Source organism: Lissotriton vulgaris, chromosome 6, assembly GCF_964263255.1.
Source record: "Lissotriton vulgaris chromosome 6, aLisVul1.2, whole genome shotgun sequence".
Taxonomy (NCBI): Eukaryota; Metazoa; Chordata; class Amphibia; order Caudata; family Salamandridae; genus Lissotriton; species Lissotriton vulgaris.
This window is the reverse complement of record NC_141694.1, coordinates 780,758,984-780,781,736: the sequence shown is the minus strand read 5'-3', so window position 1 is coordinate 780,781,736 and position 22,753 is coordinate 780,758,984.

Here is a 22,753-nt window from a genome sequence, read left to right as displayed (position 1 = left end):
TGCTTTTTCAAAAACCTTTAATAAAAATGTTGGTGCCCAAATACGGGCTTACAACCCCGTGGGCCGGCCACGGAGCAGGCTGGAACTGAAAATGGGGGGGGGGGTATTTATTTGTGGAAAACATAAGAGAGAGTCAGTGGTCGTTGATTTCATAGTAAAAAGTGCGACAAGTGCAACAAAATCATATCGATAATTCATTGTGAGCAAGTACCAAAAGTGTCGACAATTCGAACCTTCAATAATAAATACAGTAATCAATGATGCATTAGAACTTAATATCAATTCATTGTTCGAACATGTAATCAGTCTTATCCCATATCAATTCATGTGCTAAAAACTGCATACATATCTCATGATATCAAGGCTGAGCAATCGGGGCACAACAAGGAGTTGAGAGTTTCATTTGTACTGGCACCATTTTGGGTGAGGTCAGGCAGGTCCAAGTATAGTCAAAATGTTTCCACCAACTCGTGGTTGGACCGGGACCTCTTTCGGCAGTCCAAAAGTTTTCGTTGAAGGGTAGCAGAGGGGACTGGTGAAATGAACCATCAGTGAAAGTGGGGTGGGAGGAATCAATTTCTCCTACCGGGTCATACTGGTGTCCCACCGGAACTGATCAAGTTGGTAGTCTTGCAGGATTTTGGTGATTTCAAGACTGAGGCCGGCGCCGGCATGAGCGCGCCGACGTCCCGCGGCTACGTCGTGGTCGTTCCGTGGGTGATCATGGCAGTCATTCCCCATCGGGGGTCGGGGGCCCCCGTGGCTCTTATAGAATCTTCAAAGTTGAGGAGAAGGTTTCTGGATGCAGGAAACTAGAAGCGTTGTTGCACCGCAACAGTGAACGAGACCCCCGCTGGGTGAGCGGAGCATCATTGCCTCGCAATAGTGGACGAGACCTTTTGTCGGGTGAGTGCAGCGCCCCTGCATTGCAAGAGTGGAGGAACCCTTTTGTTGGGTGAGTGGAGCGTTCGGGGTGCAGCTGAGCGGCCCCCACCTGTGGGGGTGGGAGAGGCTCGTTCGCGCCGCCTCTCCCTCCCAGCGCACCCCACGCCGACACCTGGCGTTGATATCCGTGATGTCCGGACCAGGCGATAAGAGGGGGGGGGGTCGGAGGCAGAGGCAAGACATCCCCACCCGTGGCCTGCAAGGCGGCAGAAGAAGGGAATCGGGAGACCAGTACATTTTGGGCCTTCCACCCCACGGCTGATGGCGGTTAGCCGGGCCCCTCCCTGCACGTGTCGAGGCCTCATCTTCCGGATGGGCATAACCGTGGTCCTGTTGCACTTCGGGAGTTTCCGGAATGAGGGTAGGTATCTGCTGATTTGTATCTATTTCATGTTACCATTAATGGGCGTGGCGGGCGGTGGGACAGACATGCTTGGAGCAGTGGGGGGGTGGCGGAGCCTAGCTACCTCGTGGCTGCCGTAACGTCAAGCGTGGCTTTTTTCACCACTTCCATGTTTCTTAAGGTATTGGTGAAATTGTTTTTGATGGTAAAATGATGTGACTCCTGCAATGTGTCGCTTTTGCGGAACAGATATATGATGTAATTGTGTTGTTAATGTTACGGTGTACATGTAAAAAATGATGCATAAGTGTTGCACGGGCATTGTAGATACTCTCCTATGTGTGCTTAGCACCTTCAAGTCACTTCCCCCGGGTTCATGTGCCTTGTAAATACGTCCCCATGTGTGTCTGGTCATTTGAAGTCATTTTCCTTGTAGTGTAAGGCCCTTGTAAATACGCCCCCATGTGTAAAATTAATTAATTTGCCCTTAAATGTTGCGTTTTCGGTAATTTTACCGAATCGGTAATTTTACCGATTCAGTAATTTTACCGAAAATGCAAGATTGAAATGTGGGTAGTCAATTTTCCATTGGCACATGGCTTTCAGAATCGATATTTTACCATGGAATAAGAATCCATGGTAAAATACCGATTCCTGTGTACATGCACATCTGTGCATGTACACATATGCCATGTGACAGATAGACGTGTCCTGAGGGCATGTCTGTGTGCCACATTGCACACATGCCCGTTTTGGGGGTGCTAGATGGTGTCAAAGTGATACCCCCTGCACCCTTGACAAATTCGGTATTTACCGATTCGGTAAATACTGAATCGGTATTTGAATTGAATCCTATGGGCTTCAAGGCCCATAGGATTCAATAGGAAATACCGATTCAGTATTTACCGAATCGGTAAATACCGAATTTTTAAGGAATTGGTAATAAATCAGATGTTGGTACTTACATCCCATTTACCGATTTTGAAATACCGAATCGGTAAAATTCGGTAATATTCGGTATTTCAAAATTGGTAAATGTGATTTACCTACATCTGGCCCTAGGTGTATTATTGTTTTACATAAAATGTTTTAAAACTTTGTTTGAAATGAAATGCACGCACACTTAGGGCCAGATGTAGGTGGTCGTTTCAGGCCATTTACCGACCGGTTACGGCCGTTTTCGGCCGTTTCCGATCGTTAAATGGCAAATCGGTATGTAGGGGCTTAAATCCAAGGCCACGTGTAGGTAAATCTACATTTACAGAATCGGAAAAATTATTTGTTCGGTAAAATACCGAATCGGTAATTTTACCGATTCTGTTAATTTGTTATGTAGGGGGGAGTCTTCTGAGTCCCAAAGGCCTTAACGAATCGGTATTTTAGCATGAAATCAAACTTCATGGTAAAATACCGATTCCGGTGTGCATGCACATGTGTGCTCGCACACCTATGTCATGTGAAAGGCAGACCTGCCCTTAGGGCTGGTTTGCTTGCTACATGGCACCTGTGCCTGTTTTGAGGGTGTCAGAGGGTGTCAAAGTGATACCCCCTGCATCCTTGTGCATACTTTTTTTTTTTATAGCATTGTCGAATCTAGTTCTTACTGTTATTGATTTACTGTTTGGTAATAGTGGTTAATAACATTTTTTATTATATTTCACCACAGATTCAACTGCAGATTATTTGGGAATTAGACAATGCCGTCTAAGGATAGAATTCGAAAGGCTACAAACGTCAAAGACAGCTTGACCCCGGGAGCTGGCCGCTTATGTCGGGTGCGATCTCAGGCTAAACCAGTGCTATAAGACTTGGGGAGGGGGTCGGAGCCAAGCGTCTTCTCCGAGTCCGTGCCATCACACCGCCCCTCGGGGGCCTCCGTCAAGCGGTTTAGGGAGGTACCATATCACATTGTTTTCAAATGCAGTCAGGTCCACAAACGGCCCCCACTTACTTTGAGAATAGTGAAGCTGCAGCAGGTGCAAATAAGGTTTAGACAGTGTTACAAGCGCTGCTCAGAACTCTGAAGTATGGCACCCAACATCCAGGACTTATGCCATTTGTACAAGGCAGTGACATCGAAGCAACTCAGGGACCAAAACCATGAACGAACACTCATGTATTAAAATTTTAGTATTGATGCTTGACTGAGGCCAAGGAGATCAGAGTGCATGAGTCTCATGCTCGATCGATTGAGCTAGCCGGATCGGGCAACAAAAAGTATAAAATAGTTATGTAAATAGTTATTTAATAAAATGTTTTACCCTGTTACTTTGCTGGTGTGTTGTATATATTTATAATATTTGCATAGGGTTTGTCGTTGTTTTGGGTGGGGTGGGTGGCGGAGCCGAGCTGTCTTGCAGCCATCATCGTGTGGAGCTCAGTTCATCTCACTAGTTTCGTATTTCGCATGAAGGGTTGTTCTTAATGTTTCTATTTTAGCTAGGTCAAAAAGAGATCCCATTAGTGGCCTACTGATTTTGCTCGATTCCTTTTGTTTATTACACGATTTTTCACTATCTGCAAAGACTAAACAGAGTATTGCGACTCTGTGCTTGTTTGTAAATAGAGAATGAACCGTAAATGCTTGGATAACAATCAATCAAATGGAGAGAGAAGCAGACACGACGGATTAGAACGGGGGCAAAGGCCTGCGTTAACTACCCTTCACTATCTGCAAAGAGAGAGTACTACTAAGAGAAAAGAGGGGGGGGGGCAGCGTTCAAAGCACATCAGCGTGCATAAACACGAAAAAGTTTTGACCTATCATGTACTTGACATTTGACAGCTTTTGATATTTGCTATTAAAAAACCATTGAAATTCACAGAAAAAACCATAGGTTTTAGGCCATATATAGTTAGGGATTAGCATTTACAAAACCTTAATTTACTCGCACAAAACCATAGAAATTCGCATATATAGTTAGATGCAATAACTATATATCGCGCACCCGCAATCCACTGCTGATGATGTCACATATTACATCATTCATGACATGGTCAGTGACATCACTGATGACATCACTGATGGCATCTGTAATGACATCACTGATGACATCACTGATGACATCTTAAATGATATCACTGATGACATCACTGATGACATCTCATTTGACATTACTGATCACATCACTGATGATATCATTTATGTGGTAATACAATGAACATCTTCAGACTCTAATATAACGTTAGATACAATCAGTGTAAACAGACACTCACAGACTGTCACTTATCCATGGAGTTACTCACACACCTAGTCAGTCATGCAAAGAATCAATCACACCTCCATTTTCTCAACTATACAGTTATACACATCTTACTTATTCAAACATATACTAACACATATTTGCTCTCTTATACAATCCCTGATACATGTTCACAATGATCCATACAGCCACTCACACATTCACTGGCTCTTATGCACAGTTATTTATATATGTCAGCTCTCACATGTACTGTGTTTTACATATGTACCTACTTTGACATGTAGCACTGAGATATCCATTCACTCACCAATACACTCGTACACAGTCAACCACCCATGCAGCTGTTTCCACATGCAGTTTTGAACCCATAGATCTAGTGAATCAACTGTTCACACATGTATGCACAGAGTCACACACCTCCCAGCCACCCCCACACACACACTCACTCTCCCATACAAATACTTGGGCAACCAATCAATAACCCATATAGTTACTCATATAGCTACTGATCAACACATGCAGCAGTTCATAGAACAACAGATATAATGATGCACAAATTAAGACAGTTTAGTCACTTACCCATGCACTCAGTGAGACACATTTAATCACTCTCTCATACAGTCAGTCATGCACCTACTAAATCCTTCATCCAGACACTTATACATCCACTCATTCTTCAATATGTAAGACATATTTTAACTTTACAGAAACATACAGTCACTGGATGATGTCATCAGTGATGTCATCAGTGATGTCACTGACCATGTCATGAATGATGTAATATGTGACATCATCAGCAGTGGATTGCGGGTGCGCGATATATAGTTATTGCATCCAACTATATATGCGGATTTCTATGGTTTTGTGCGAGTAAATTAAGGTTTTGTAAATGCTAATCCCTAACTATATATGGCCTAAAACCTATGGTTTTTTCTGTGAATATGTATATATATATATATATATATATATATATATATATATATATATATATATATATATATATATATATATATATATATATATATATATATATATATATATATATATATATATATATATATATATATATATATATACCAAACCCATTCAGTCACTCATACAGCCTCACATTTACCATTTACAGCCACTTACGCACCCAGTCACTCACTTATTCAGCCATTTAGATACCCATTTAGCCACCCACATAGTCACAACACACCCAGTTACCCACCCATAGTGCCACTCACTCACCCATACACAATGTGAATGTTTTATAAACGTTACTGAGTATTAAATACATACTAAAGTAAGTGGCTGGGAGAGTGCCTGTATGAGTGAGTGAGTGGCTGTGTATGTGGTGTATAGAAGAGTGAGTGGGCATGTGAAAGACTGAATTAATGAGTGAGTGGGTGTGAGTTTTTGTGTGGGTGAGCGAGTGGGTGTTTCAGCGGATATATGACTAAGTGAGTGGCTGTGAGTATCTGTATGTATGAGAGAGTGTGTAATATATGTAAGTGGCTATAATGGTGAATGTGAGGGTGAATGAGTGGCTGTTTGGGTGAGTGTGCAGGTGTGTCAGTAGCTGTAAATGTGGTGAATGTGAGACAGTATGAGTCTGAATGGGTGACAGAGGATGTAAGTATCTGTATGGGTGAGTGAAAGGGGACATGAGTGGCTGTACAGGTACATGAATGGGTGTGTAAATGGGTATATGGGTACATGAGTGGGTGTGTGAGTGGGTGTGTGAGTGGCTGTTTGGATGAGTGCATCAGTGTGACCTTTGTGAGTAGGTGTGTAAATGGCTGTATTAGTCAATAAGTGTGTGTGTGGCTGTATTGGTGTGTGAGTGGGTGTGTGAGTAGTCATATGGGTCTGTAAGTGAGTGTGTAAGTGGTTTTGTGGGTGTGTGAGTGGTATATATGGATCAGTCAGTAAATGTTAGTGGCTTTATGGATCTGTGAGTGGATGTAACAGTGGAAGAATTATTTGTGGTGGAGTGTCAGTGGCTGTGTGAGTGACAGAGCCAGAAAGGATCCTCACTTGTCCCTTTATCCTACAAGAGAACACAGTTTTCAACAAAATGTCTACCTATCTGAAGTACTTCCTTCTGGTTAATTACTAAGACCAACCGCATTAGTTAAATGTCCAGTGTGTATTCTACATTACATCTGCATTATGGACCACAAGCAAATATCTCAGTGACCTTGTGTGCGTTTCGGCAATATAATTGTTCCTTGTGCATCTTTTTCCATAAATCTGTGATAATCAGAATTTTCCTAAAAAGAAGACAACAATACTCCAAAGAGGTAAATCTCCAACAAACAAGGATACTTTCTCTTAACTATATTAAGTAAGTGATACTTTGTTTGGTTAAGAATACCACAGCATCAAGAACACGAGTCAACAGCACCCTGTTGGTTTTCACCTGCCGTCTCATGAGGCCACCCATCTCCTCTCTCATTGACCTCCCCCATGCCCCAGCGTAAGTGCCTCTCTTAGGTCACTTGCAGACATGGAGGGGGCATACGAAAGGTCTCCAGAACTGAAGAGGGTATGGGACATGGGATGCACTTGGTTGGCCCCATTTCTTATACCACCTCTCTGCTGCTAAATCTTACATTTCCAGTTATAGCTCTTAAATTCATGGCCTACTCTTCTGATTGACAATGGATAGCAGATGCGCATTTAGGGCTGGGGCGATGGCACAGGTGAGGTCAAAAGGGGCTAGTGACCAGAAGTCCAGGTAGTGTATTGTCCTGCGCAGCAGGATAGCAGAGGTGCTTTTAGTGCTGGGGGATGGCCCCGCCCCATTGAGCTCCATTTTGCAGTCATGCCTCCTCATGTATATCAGGGTGGGAATTGGGGTCCCCAGGCACAGGTGAGGTCAAAAGGGGTTAGCAACTCTCCTATTTAATGTTAATTGTAGCCCCGGGGAGGTGCAAGCCCCGGGGCCAAGGGGTCCGTGAGGTTCCCTGCATTTTAAATTATTACAAATCTTGTGGAAGAGGCGGTCCCTGGGTTTTCAGGGGGGTCTGTGCAGCTCCATCATTTGTTTTATTTTTCGCCCCGGGGAGGTGGTGGTCCCTGGGGCCCCGGAGGGTCTGCGTGAACCCCCATAATTTTATAATAAGCTCAGAGAGGTTGTGCTCTCCATGCCACTGGAGTCAAGCTATCCTGGCTGATGAGGGCTGAAAGCCCAAAACTGGTCCTAGGATGTTTGTTTCCAGTCCAGGGAAGACCTGGCCTGGCAGTTCGGGCTGGACTGTTCCCATTGGGGGCAGGGTAAAGACTGATTTGCATATGGCTGGGTCCAAACTGAAATGGCATGGTGAGCAAAAAAACAATGGATTTAGGCCCAGATGTCTGTACTGGGGTGAATGTATGACATTGTTCTGCATTCCGTTCATCAATTGTTCTTTTTGCATTGGTCATTGGAGGAGGGCCATGTGTACTCCCTCCTTTAATTTTACTAAACAGGCATTCTCCCATGACCTGGCTCACCCTGCAGCTTTATTAAAAACAAGCTTGGGTGACTGCACTTCCTTTTTATTTTTAAAATGTTGTTGCAAATTTGCGGATCCATCTACGATTTTTGGCGAACTTGAAAAGAAAAATGTTTTCATACTGCAGAGGGTTCACTCTGAGATCCCACCACCACATCTAGGGGGTCAAGGTAGCCCTTCTCTCCCCCTTTTCTAAATTTTTAACTTTTTTTGTGGGACTCAGCTGAAGCTGAATCCCAAGATGGCTTCAAACATTTCCTGGTTGAAGTGTTGGCAGCTAATTAGATTACAGTATGAGGACTGTCGGATTCACGGAGTATCCGTGCCCCCCATATATACAAATTTGGATTTCTGATAATTTCTCTAAAACTACTGAATGGATATACACCAGACTATGAAAAGGCACTTTTGTGGACCAAGATCTATCTTTCTGCCAAATTTGGTGTAATCCATCGAGCGGTTCAGGCTATAGTTGTGTTCCAAAAACATTTTGCGCCCCCCCCCCCCCCCCCTTCGTTATCATAAACTCCCTCAGGTGCCGCAAATCACAACTGGTTCTCCCGCCCACCTTTTAAAACACTGATGCCCCTCTGCGACTGGCTGAGGCATCGGGGGCATGATTGCACAGGGAATGGCTCAAACTCAACAATGTAAGTGCGGAGCAAACACCTAACGTAAGTACTGGCCCCAGTGGGCAGTGTCTGCTTCTTCCCTTTGCTTGCCTTTGATCTTTGAGTGGGCGGTGAGCAGCTCCCCTGGTCCCTTACCTCACCACTGAAATCATGAGTTCAAGCCTGCCGGCACCACATAATTAAGCAGCAGCCTCCCACTAAGTCGCAGTCAATCAATGATGGTAAGGCACAAGGTATGCGGGGTTACGGCGTTTCCAAAAATGTATACGTTTTTATATATATATATATATGTGTATATATGTACACTAAAAAAACAAAGGCTACAGGGACTGTATCTTTGGATTTAGATTTTACAAACAGACCCATCATTATAGTTATCTCAATTAACTATAACTCATGCCCTAACGTAACTACTATAACATATTTAACACAAATGAGGCCGCTCCCAGTATAGAGACCAAGGTGCTCAAGGGTTAAATTGTGAGTGTGGGCATCTCACCAAAAAGTGAAGGACTGGTATCACACACCACCAGGTGTCATGCTTCATCATTGGCCAGTTCTCGCCCTTTAGAAACTCGGTTTGGTAGAGGGCGGGCATACACCTGACAAAAGGGATGCACTTCTAAACTAAGTGGGGGCCCGTGAAAGAGTGAGTGAGATTAAAAACCATTATAGTTACCAAATAAGATTTAATGTGATTGGCAGCTATATGGTATTAAAAGCAATTGAACGGTGTAATGGGGATTTTACTGTCCCCCACTGTACTGAATATGGTTGACATGTTTCTGCCGTTTGGCCCAGTTGGGTCTGTGGCATTCATCAGGACCTATAAAAATAAAAGGGGGGCTCCATTCTTTCCAAAATATGGTGAGAAGATACTACTTCGTGGGGGGGACCTATGTCACACTCCACTTGGGAAAGGCTCGCGTTTATTAAGCCCTAGGACAGGAACCTACATGCCCCATAGGAGGAGGAGGGAAGGAAGACCCATGTAGTCAAACTTGCCTCAAGGTGCACCTAGGTGTGTGCTCCTTTCCTCACTGACAAACTACTATAACATCCCTGTATCCTTTGGTCTTTAAGTGAATTTCTAAGGTTTTTTAAATTCCGTTTCTTAACTATAACGTCACTGTAACCTTGGGTTTTTCCAGTGAATTTCTACAGTTTTTTAATGCTAATTCCTAACTATAACATCGCTCTAACAATTGTTTTTTTAGTCAATTTCTAGTTTTTTAATGCAAAGTAATATAAAATTACCATATGTTAATACAACTGCTGCCTGCAGCCCAGCACCGTGACCAATCCCCCACATGCAGCCAACCCCACACTGTGCACAGTCTTTGGCTGTGCATGTGGGGGGGTTGGGCGTAACCCCCTGAAGGCAGCCAACTTGTGGGCCCCCTCCCTGAGCCACTTTCGGCCCCAGGGACCTTATCGACCAGGACCTGGCACATTTCTTAGGGGGAAGGGCCCTTGGCCTCCTCCCAGGCTGATTTTAGATATGGGGACCCCATCTCCTAGGATCTTGCACTACTCATGGGGAGGGGGCATGTAGCCACCTTCATGGGGCCAATTTCAACCCTGAAGACTCCATCCCCACGGCCAAGCACATTCTTTTAGGCAGGGGAGCACACGCCCCCAGGCCGATGTTATCCCCAGAGACCCCATCCCTGGTGCATTGTTTCAGGGGAATGAGTACGTGGCCCTTCTACCTGGGCTGTTTTTGTCCCTCGGGACCCGACAGCCCAGCAGTATATTTATGGGGGAGGGGGGGCACACTGCCCCACTCCTCAGGTCAATTTTAGTCCTGGAGACCTAATATCCCGGGGTCCAGCCTATTTCACTAAAAAAGGAGGAGGCATGCATCCCACCTCCCCAGGGTGGTTTAAGTCCTTGGGACCCCATTCCTTGGAGTCTAACACCTTTTTAAATGGGTAGGGAGCATACAACCCCCCTTCCCAGGCCAATTTCGGCAACAGGGACCCTATCCCCCTGGGCTTTGCCAACAAAGGATGGATGCCCTGGTGCCAACCCAGGGCTCCCACTAAACACTAAACTATGTTTGGGGGCAGCAGGGGGAGTCCCAAGACCCCCACTACCCCAGCCAGCTTCCCGCTTCCATCAGGAGTCAGCATTGCTCCTATCAGCAGGAAGCAGCTAAAAATGCTGCTCCCTGTAGGCGGGAACAATTGTTTCATCTGTTTTCCTGCCCACTTCTATGCAGGCAGGGAAACAAGTGAAAAGTCCATTCCCATTGGGCAGGAGCATTTTTCATGGTTCTGGTGTTAACCTGGGCTTCTATGGGAATTCAGAAGGGCATATTATCAAGCCCATTATCGCCGCTTTAGCTGCAGTTTCCTGTCGATAAAAGCGGCGATAATGTATCACCCTTTCTTGATAATATGGCCCACGGTCTTTTAAGTTGTTGAGGAACACCCTGTTGCCTGTGAAATGGACTCAGTTGCTTCGATATATTTCATCCATGTTGAAGCGTAAGTTATTATGGTATATATGGCACATGCTGTTGTCTCAGAGAAATGCAGAAACAACTTTTATGACCTGGTTATACCTGGTTTTCTCTTTTTACAGACAACATGGGATTGGCCACTGCCACTTTTTTATGTAGCATCTGTTTTTCTAATGTATTTTTTTGTTGTTTTATATAACGCAAACTAGACCAGAGATTTCGGGTATCAGAACGCTTTACATGAGCACCAGTTTCGTTACAGATGAACACATTAATTTTTATTAGTCACGGGGTGATTAAGTGATGTGCCCAGAATCACAAGATGTTAAGCATTGTTGCTGAGATTTGAACCTGGTTCCCTAGGTTCAAGGTCGACCACTCTAGCCATAAGGCTACATCCTCTCCTGTTGGAGAACACCAAGGCAGTATTTGGGAAAAATTTCATTAACTTACCAAAGGCATCCTTCATTACAATTTCCAGTCCTACTGCAGTTATTGTGCCTAGGTTATTGCCACCACAGTGCACAATCATGTAGTCTGGATGCTGGCAATCCTCAATGCTTTCTACCAAAGGCAGCAACTAATGTCACTTAACCCTTTCTGGACAACCCAAGTAATGACTACATTAGATGAAACTCGTTCCCTGTCAATGACTCTCTTTCAAGAACTGTCTTGGGCCCAAAATTAAAAACTATGGCCCACAATCCAGACTCTGACCATTTTGCAGACAAGCAGGAGGAGCACACAGAAAAAGGCTGCAGAAGAATGAGGCAGTTTTGAAGATGAAATCCAGCAACAAATGGAGGACAGAAAGTAAAATCTAATACAACTTATTTGATTGAATGCTGGAGGTGTGCCGAAAACTAGAATTAGGTAGTAAATTTAAGAAAAAAAGTAACTAACTCTGTGATTGGCTCTAGAAAAATAAAAAATAAATTATGTTCTTTGGGATAAGCTTGGAATTTCTAACAGTCAATCACACCTGCTACCGTTAAAGTGAGCTAGTATGGTGTTTAGAGAAAGTATTGTAAATGTTTCACCAACTGGTAGGCAGAGACCATTGGAAACATGGGTACTATGGAAAGGGAGATAAAAGAGTGTGGGGGAAGGGAACAAAAAAGACTACAGTTTGAAACTGAAAAGCAGACTTGTGTACATAATTGCTCAGTAGAGTGTATGTCTTGTAATGGACAATAATTTGCAAAATGAAACATAAATGAAAAGCATTAAAAGGTGATTGTTCAATGCTTTTAAGGGCTTCCGTGTAGATCCGCAGATCCACAGCAGATTTAAACGGAGCCCATGATGAGCACCCCAGTGGATCCACTGACCTGCAAAGCACCTGCCAAGTTGGGCTTCTTTACAGGAAACATGGAAAGGGTTAAAAAATAGTGACGTTTTAGAAGTGGTATAGCAAAATTAAAGGATGAAAGGAAGACTGTGATTTGCTAAGTACAGGAGTATGAGTAAGAGCATCTAGGTAAGGGTAGCCATTTTAGGTACTTTTGTACAGCGACTGGAGGATGTTTGCCATAGTTCTGGCTTGAGATATGCAGTGAAAAAGAGTTGTTAACAGATATTACAATAAAAGTTGGACAACAGCACAGAGATTTTACAGGTATGTTAATTAGGTTGTATTATATTAAAAAAAACCTGCGAGTGTAAGTAGTCGGAAAGAAAATGGGTAGCTTCTAGACACTACAGTGAAAGGAAAAATAGAAGGGATGGTTAGATGAGAACATTAACTAAAAATATATTGAGCAGCAAAGAAGGAAGATAAATTGCTATACTGAAAATATAGTTATTTTATTAAGCCATTATGAAAGAATGCGTTAAAAATTAGATGTGGGTGCTTGCTTATAGTATGTAATTTAATAGTATGTAATTTGCCCCTACTCACACAGTCAGGCAAACACTTACACACTCAGGGGCATATTTAGGAGGAAGTAGCATATCGCAGCACAGCAAGTCACCTTGCCTTACTGCGTGACAGAGAAAGGACAGGAATGTGTTGTATTTAAAAGAATGCAGCACATTCCTGCCTTTGGTGCTGCCCTGGCAGCGTTTTGGTTGCCTAGCACCAACGTAGGGACCCTTGCACCACGGTGCACGAGTGCTTGCATTTTAAGGAGGATATTTGGCTGCAGGAAGGGGCACCCTCCTGCATAAACATCATCCTGGGAGGCATATTTCTTTTTCTAAGTGTGTTGCAAAATGCAGCACACATAGAAAGAGGAAGCAACTAGGAGACTAAATATATTTCTCCTCGTTACTCCTCCTCGGAGAAGGCGTATCCTTTGGTGCATTCCCAGATCTACCACTTTTGGTAAATCTGGGAATGAGTCGAAAACCATGGGAGTTGAGTGAGAACATTCATGCACCGCCCATAGTACACCTACCCAAGGCAGAGTAATGGAATGCAGTAGTTTACGCTGCGTTGCATTACTACTGATTTATGAAGTCACTCAGGACCATGCAAGGTGGTCTTGCGTGGCTTCATAAATTGCATTTTGGTCTTGCGTCACTCTTGCATCACATTGCATGGTGTAAGAGAAAATCAACTCCTGTCATAAATATTCCCCCAGCTACACTCCCACAAAAGCACCTATGTACCCACCACTCATATAGCCAGAGAGTTACTGATGCACTCAGTCACAAAGCCATAAAACCATACACATACCCATTTATCTCACCTATGCATCCCCTTTTACATAGACATTCACACACCTTTACTGGCTCTGTCACACCCACTCACACACCTATACAGCCATTCATGTACCCAGCACTCAGACAGTCAGTTACACACACACTCACATATCCATGCACCCAGTTATACAGCCAGTCACCCACCCATATAGTCACTTACATACCTATTCACAAAACCATCCAGCTACTTACACACACAGTGTTACAGAGGCACTTGCACATACGGTAAACACCCAAAATATAGAATAAAAAATATCGAGATGACAGAATATCGAATCAAAAATATCGAGACGACAGAATATCGTATAGATATAATATAGTTGGAAATAATATCGACATATAGGTAAGTAATAGTGAATGTCATTATATCGAATGTCATTATATAGAATGTTAAAATATAGAATGTCATTATATCGAATTTCTTAAAATTGTATTATTTGTTAGTGTATGTGTTAAAAGTATATAATTTTTTCTAATGTATGTTACAATTTTTTTAAGATAATGAATTTCATGTTAATTAATTTTTGCGTATATTAGTTCCGTAGCGGGTTGTAGGTTTATAGGGGAATAGGATGGGAAGTAAGTTAATTTAATTAATAATTTAGTGGTTAATAATTAATATTGGTAAATCATTTTTGCGTATATTATATCCGTAGTGGGTGTTAGATTTATAGGGGAATAGGGTGGGAAGTATTTTATTTAAATTTAAAAATAATAATAATGTATTACTTAATCATTTTATGGTCAATAATTAATATTGGTAATTACATTTTGCGTATATTAGTTCCGTAGTGGGTTGTGGGTTTATAGAGGAATAGGGTGGGAAGTAATTTAATTTAAATTAAAAATAATAATAATGTATTAATTAATAATGTTATGGTTAATAATTAATATTGGTAATTAATTTGTGCGTATATTAGTTCTGTAGTGGGTTGTGGGTTTATAGGGGAATAGGGTGGAAAGAAATTAAATGTAAATTTAAAAAAAGAATTGTATTAATTAATAATTTTGTGGTTAATAATTACTATTGGTAATAAAGTTAATTAATTAATTAATTTATTATTAAATAATTAAAAAGTTAATAATAAAAGTTTGTAATGAATTGATAATTATGTAAATTGTGTACATTTTAATTACGTAGTAATTAATTAAATATTCATTATTAATAATTAATGTATTAATATATTAAATATGTTAATTTTTTGAAGAGTGTGTTGTGTGTTTATAGGGGAGTATGGGGTTTATCAAAATATTTGACAATACATTTTTATTAATATTTATATAATATTTAATCAAAGTTATTTTACACTTTTAATTGTGTTAATTAATTTAGATAATATTGTTTTACATTTCTTGTTAATTATGAATGGCTAATAAATAAAAGTTTATTTAATAATGTCAATTTATTAATATTATAGACTATTGGAGGTGACGTTTAGGGGCCAATTCCGATTTCGGCTGGAAGGGCTCCAAACCATGTTCGGAGTCCTTCCGACCGAATCGGTCAGTGCCGGCCGTATTCCTTCCTGACCGGGCCATTCCGATGGGCTCGGTCGGGAAGGAATCTGACTCGGATTTCTGGATTGCAGACGACAGGCTCGGTGAACCTATCCGCAGTCCAGGAATCCTCCAGAACTCCCCTGGTCGCCTCTGTGCGACCGAGGGATTACGATGGCAGCTTTTCACTGCCTTTTTGTGCCGGTCTGTCCGGCAGCTGTCTCTGGGGGCCGCCAGCAGGGCCCCCATGGGTGTGAGGCCGCCGGATGGCAGTCTGGGGGCACCTATGGTGCTCCTCCGTTGATCCCTGCACCCAGTGGCAGGCACCTTGGGGTGCCGGCCACAGGGTGCAGGGTTGAACTGCACCCCTGCTTTCTACATTGCAAGCATGCTTTCCGGTCAGAAAGCATGCTTGCATTGTAAGGTATACGAATGAGACCGAACCCTGGTCGCATCGTACTAGCAGGGCTGTAAACGATGACAGCAGGTCGGTCGGTTACAGCTCCTGCCCGATGTCGAACTGACTTAGGTCCGTCAGACATCAGAATAGGTCCCTAAGAGTGGAAAATAGTGGGAGGTAAATTAAATTTAAATAATTAATTATTTTTTTAATTAATTTTAATTAAACTGTAGGACTGGGTCTACTAAATTATTCCACTACTCTATCCAGCAATTTCTCTACTGTTGCATCCTCTGGAGTGGGAATAGTAATTTTTACCCCTACGCTATCCAACACTTTCCCTACTGTTGCACTCACTGGAGTGGGAATAGAAATGTTTACTCCTACGCTATCTAACGCTTTCCCTACTGTTGCACTCCCTGGAGTGGGAATAGTAATTTTACCCTCCCGCTATCCAACACTTTCCCTACTGTTGCACGCACTGGAGTTGGAATAGTAATTTATACCCCTACGCTATCCAACCCTTTCCTTACTGTTGCACTCTCTGGAGTGGGAATAGTAATTTTTACCCCTATGCTATCCAACGCTTTCCCTACTGTTGCACTCTTTGGAGTTGGAATAGTAATTTTTACCCCTAAGCTATCCAACACTTTCCATACTGTTGCACTCACTGGAGTGTGAATAGTAATTTTTACCCCTACGCTATCCAACACTTTCCCTACTGTTGCACCCACTGGAGAGGGAATAGTACATTTTTACCCACCCGCTATCCAACACTTTCTCTACTGTTCCACTCACTGGAGTGGGAATAGTAATTTGTACCCACCCGCTATCCAACACATTCTCTACTTTTGCACTTGTTGGAGTGTGAATAATAATGTTATTCTCTTAGCTATACAACGTTTTTAATTTTATTATATTAAATGTAGTGTAAATTATTAATTAACATACAAAGTATGACTTTATTTAAATTATTATATATTATTTATTTTTATATTTATAAAATAGGTTTATTTATATATATGTAAATACATTTATTAATAATGTTTTACATATTTTATAATTAAGATTAATAATTTCTTAATATTATTAAGTAACTATATATGTTAAAATGAGAATTATGTTTTTTTACATTACATTTATTAATTTGACATTTTACGCTTTTGTACATTATTTTAACTATGTTTTATGTAATTGTGTTTATTATTTAATTACTTTTATATTATTTTTAATACATTTAGAAAATTTGATATTTGAGTGAACTATATTTTAAACATCGATATTTTGTACTCCATATTTTAATACTTCCCTGTTTGTAGATAGGGACTCAATATTCTGACCCTCAATATTTTGGCATCGATATTCTGGACAGTCGATATTCTGTCCCTCGATATGTAGTCACTGATCCGCACATACATTTGCACACCAATTCAGCACTTATGTATCCACCACTAATATAAACACTTGCACACACTGTTAAACACCCAAACACTGACTGACACAGCCAATGACTACTCAATAGAACCACTTACATACACATATTGACACCCATACAGCCACTAACAAACCCAGTCACACACCAACTTACATATCCAGTGACCCAACAAAGAAGCACAGATACACTCACTCACATATCCACTCAATCACTCACATACCCAGTCACCTACTGTTCAGCCATTAATATACCCATTTATACATATATTCTCAGACACTACCAGAGCCTCTTACACACTGACATAACCACTTTTGTACCTACTCATGTGCGTGTAGTATGTAATGTAATAGGGTGTAATCTCAAGTTGAATGTATTCTATATTTGCTTTTCAGGTATCTACTTGTGTTTAGAGGGAAATGGAAAATGGAGGGATGAGGTAAAACAAATATTAAGAATTATGCTCCTTGACAGCATCCAGAAACTGGGCAGTAGCTGAAATATTTAGTGTACAGGTGTTAGAGCTGGCATCATTGGCGTGGGTCTCCCTTCCTCTTTTCTCTTCCTATCTTTTATATTAGCTGGATCTAGATGCTCTGGGCGCCGTGCTACTGCTTATCAGTGCCCCAGCGCGAATGCTCCTTGTGTAAAGATGACTGTATGAATTAGGATTACCTTCATACCTAGATCTGTGTAGCATGTTCTAATAGCAAGTTACCCTCCATTTCACTGTTCTATTCTATGTAGCATGTTCTAATAGCGAGTTATCCCCCATTTCACTGTTCTGTGTAGCATGTTCTAATAGCGAGTTACCCTCCATTTCACTGTTACTATTTTGAAGCTACCCGTTCTCATAGGACCGAATGGGCAGGTGGAGGATTACCTTCTAAAATCATATCTGACCCTAGGAACCTGATAGGAACTTCGAGTTTGATATGTTTATGCTCAGGACATTGAGCTACACCTTTTTTTAAGGATGTCCCACAAGCAATTCTGACCGACCAGGGCACACTCTTTGTCTCCCGTTTAATGAGACAGGTTTGCAACCTTCTAGGCATCCACCAAATACGCACCGCTGTGTACCATCTCCAGACAGACGGTCTGGTGGAATGGTATAACAGAACAATTAAAACTGTATTTAAGATACTAGTAAATGACAATGGAAAAAATTGGGACCAAATGCTACCACTAGTGTTGTGTGCCATCCAATCCAATGAGCAGAAATCTACGGGTTTCTCTCCATTTGAATTGTTATTTGGGAGGAAACCCTGTTCTTGATATGGCTTTTGAGCAGCGGGTAGAGCAGGAAGATGAAGGGAAATCCCTACTGACCTACAGTATGTCCCTTAAGGAAACATTCTCCTCCCTATGGGAAATGGTACATAGGAATTTGGGAAGGGCACAAGAAAAGCAGATGAGGAAATACATTAGGGGGACCAAATTGAGAGAATGTACTGTAGGTGAGAAGGTACGCATTTTCCTACCCACCATTTACACGAAGCTTTTAGCCACCAGGCAGTTTCCTTATTCAATCTTAGCCAAAATAACCCATGTCACTTATAAAGTGGCCGTACCAAACAAACCCAAAAGGGAATAGGTCTACCATGTAAATCTGTTAAAAAAATGGAAGGACTCCACAGCTGAGGAAGAGGCCACATGGGTAACAATAGGATATACCCCTCACCAACGATAACAAATCCACTTCTAAGATGTTTGAGGGGACCCCTCTTGAAGATATCAAATTCAGTGAGGCATTAAACCAAAAACAACAACCATGGGCAACCCTGCTGAAGAAATATGCGAAAGTGGTGTCCAAGTTCCCGAGACGTACTACCCTTGTAGAACACGATATTATAACAGAAGAGGGAATAATTGTCAGGTTAAAACCCTTCCGAGTTATGGCTGCCAGGCGACAGGCCATAGAGAAGGAAGTCGAGGACATGCTTAGGGTGGACATTATTGAACCTTCCCAAAGTGCATGGAATTCGGCTGTTGTACTCATACCTAAACCTGGTGGAAGTCTTTGTTTTTAAATTGATTTTAGACAACTAAACGCCATATCCAAATTTGATTCCTATCCTATGCCCAGGGTTGACGAGTTAGTAAAAAACGTAGGAAGGGCCCAATTATGTCTAATATAGACTTTACAAAAGGGTACTGCCAAATCCTCCTTACACAATCTGCCCCAGAGAAAACTGCCTTCTCCACGTCATCAGGGTTATATCATTTCAAAGTCCTGCCATTTGGCCTACATGGTGCCCTGGCAACCTTTCAAAAACTGATGGATGTAGTCTTAAAAGCCAAGCAGCAATACACTGCTGCTTACTTGGCCGACATTGTAGTTTTCAGCCCTGATTGGGGCACCCATTTAAAGCACCTGGAACAGATCTTATTAACTCTCACACAAGCAGGCCTAACTTTAAATCCAAGGAAAACCACTCTTGCTACTTACTGTAGGAAGGTAGATACCTGACTATGGTTACCCCCGACTTTTTGCCTGGTGTTTTGCTGGTTTTCCGACTTAGTTGACCTGGGGCCCTGCCAATCAGGACCCCAGGCCCACTGCTCTCTCTCCAAAATGGATTCCATGTACCTTAGGTACATTTCCAATTGGAACTGGGCCACCTTGTCAGACCCTGTAACTCAGGGCATCGGTGTACCCAGGGCCTACCAGGGGCTGAAGCATGTATTATGCCACCCCTGGATGGCCATCTAAATCTGACACAACTGGCTGCACGACAGCTGGGGCAACGTAGCGTACACGCTCGTTGCTTTAGGTATAGCATCCCTATATCTACCTCACAATGGACACCCGGGTTCCTATCAGTCACTCCTATGGCAGGCCTTGACAATCCTGAAGGCAGAGTGCATGGACCCGTGTGAATTGGGCTCTGGCACGAGCCGAGCCCGTTTGCAGCTTGCGGAACCAAGACCCAATGGCTGTTCCATGGTAACGCGTATCATATCGGTAACTTCGGTATTGCGTTATCAAGACATGTCAAGTAAGGTGTCATACGACTCGGGATGCTACCCCCTCACCAATTCTGGCGACGAGGTTAGCATTCCGCCCTTCTAGAGGGACACGACATGTATGTAACTGTGAACCCCGGTTAAAGTTAACTAAAGCCTCAGCTCCACAAAATGGATGCTGCCACCACAGACACGAGTCTGACCTCCTGCTGCTGGGAGTCCTTCCAGCGAGGAGAGCTTGGACAAAGGGTTTCCTGCCAAGGGCGGTGTTCGCACCGTCCCAGACAGGGTTTGTGTATTCTGGGTAGGTAGGGCTTTGCGAGAAGGTGACTGCGGAGTGGCACCCCGGTGCTCACTACGCATCTGCCGTTCAGAACCAGTTCCAGGGGCGCCAGCCCCTGACCTGGGGACAGTCCGGCAGGGGAGAGGGGTGTAACTACCCCCCTTCCTGGTCCCACCCTTAGGGCAGGACCTAGTCATGTACCCCCCCCTTTCTTTAGGATAAAGGCCGGAGCGGGGACCCTTCCAAATTAGATCATCTTTGAATCAAGAATACTTTCTACGAAAGGACTTCGAGACTCTTCTCAAGATTTCTCCCTTGTGGCTAAGGAGTAGTCACCCTGCACCAGCGGGCACCATCTAAGAACTCTGCGGTTTGCTGCAAGTCCTTCCTCAAGGAATCCGACAGCCCAGCTCGACGAGAACCGGCTTCCCTGGCATCTCTGACCTCTACCCACGTCATCAGCTCAGCTGTGATCTGTGGGTGCGACGAGACCTCGAGGGACCGGCCATCAACAAAACCTGCACGCTTTCTTAATCAGCACGACCATCGAAGCAATTCTCTGGTGAGTGCTCTGGGGTCCGAGAAGCCCCGACCCTGAGTAGCTCCAGCACCGAAGTGCAGTCTCCCAGCATCTCCACGAACTGCGTGGGGCCCTTCTGCTCGCTGCTCAGCACGTTGTCTGGTCACTAGCCGCTGGCTTGTGCCCTTCTTTGACGACACCCGACAACCAACGCTCCTGGTCTGGTTGCTCCAGACTGGCCTTTGCTTCCATCTTTGAGAGAAGCACCCCAGACCCTCCCGGTCCACTCAAGACGCCATTTTAGGCCCACCACGTGGCCCTGAAATCTGCCAAGGCTTGTTGCCCCAATCCTGGGCCCAGCGACGCCGACAGCATCAACCTTCGTGGGACAGCTCGCACCTCCATCCTGGTCGCCGACAACGCCTCCTGGTCCGTGAGACTGCAGAGCCTAGCGTCGCCCACTCACCTAGTCGAGGTGACGGCCAACCGGTGCCTTCCTGGTACCCTCTGACTACTGGCTAGTAGTACGAACTTGGTCCCCTCTGCTTTCAGGTATCAACGATCTCTGATCCAGGCTTGGATCTCTACGAACGATTCAGCACTGGTCGCCGGCCAGCAACTCCTTTTCTTCCGGCTCCTGGCTCGTCAGTGAAGACCCCGACGCCTGTAAGACTTGTGCAGCTGCAGCCCTCGTGGCTAGGTAACTTCGGCATTTCGGTGCCTGCATAGCCTCCTTACTCTAGGGTCCCGAGTCCCTCGCTTCCGACTTGCCTTATCGGGTCCGCCCGAGACCACTAAACTTCCCGTGTCCCCGGACACTTGTTTAAATTGTGCACTTGTAGTATTCTCCTAAGAGTTTTGGTTTGTGCTTAGTACCCTGTCCTCATAAAGAGTCCAGGGCTGTTGTGATTCTTAATAAATATTCTGTTTATTTTCATAACACTTGTGTGGTGTCCTTTCACTTGGGGTTCAAGGGGTATGTGATGGTATAACAGCTGGCTTAACACGCCCTCTAGAGTTTAGCCCGAAGACTGCTCGTATCCACGCTACTAGGATAGCTGGTCTAAGGTTGACTTACAACCAATCACCATAAGGGTCGTTTGGAACGATACATAGCGGTCGCTAGAATAGCGAACGCTGCATATCGGGCCAACTTCTCACATTGGTGAGCAGCGGTTGGGATTTGAGCTTGCTGTTGTTTTACCACGCGTATCCTAAGAACATCTTGTGAAAGATCGCATAAGTACTCCAGGTACATATAATTTAGCTTAGAATACTCTGAGTTCTACTGAACCAGCTGTTGTAGCTCCTCAAGGCTTAGCACACCTTGGCTGCAACTCTTAGCAAGGGCTCAGTAGGTAAACTCATAGTGTAGGTAGGTGCATCACTTACACCACACTAGAAGCAGCATGTCAGACAAAGGAGGAAACTCTGAGTCTCCCCTTGTGTCAGTCGACCTTCCACAGGTCACCTCCAGATATGCCGCACTTAGCTTCCACGAGATGCGACAGATCTGTACATCTCGAAAGCTAAAACAGGGTGCAAACCCTACCATTCCGTTTCTGATTGGTCTCTTGGAGACTTATGATGCCAGGAGGGCGGGTAACCCCGACCCTTCTCATCCAGAAGTGGATATGCCTCCCCTCGAGGGAACCCGAGGTGACCCTGACCTTATCCATCTCTCCGCCGAGGGCGAAGAGGAGGACGAGGAACCAGAGACATCTGGGGACGAGGCAGACAAAGGTCCAGTCATAGTTAGTCAGCTAACTCAGGACAACTTAAGCCGGCACGAGATTGGTACTAGGAGACCCCTGGGGCCTCTCTCGGGCCAGCTTAACATTGGGAACGGGCGAGTTAGATCTCTGTCGAGAGG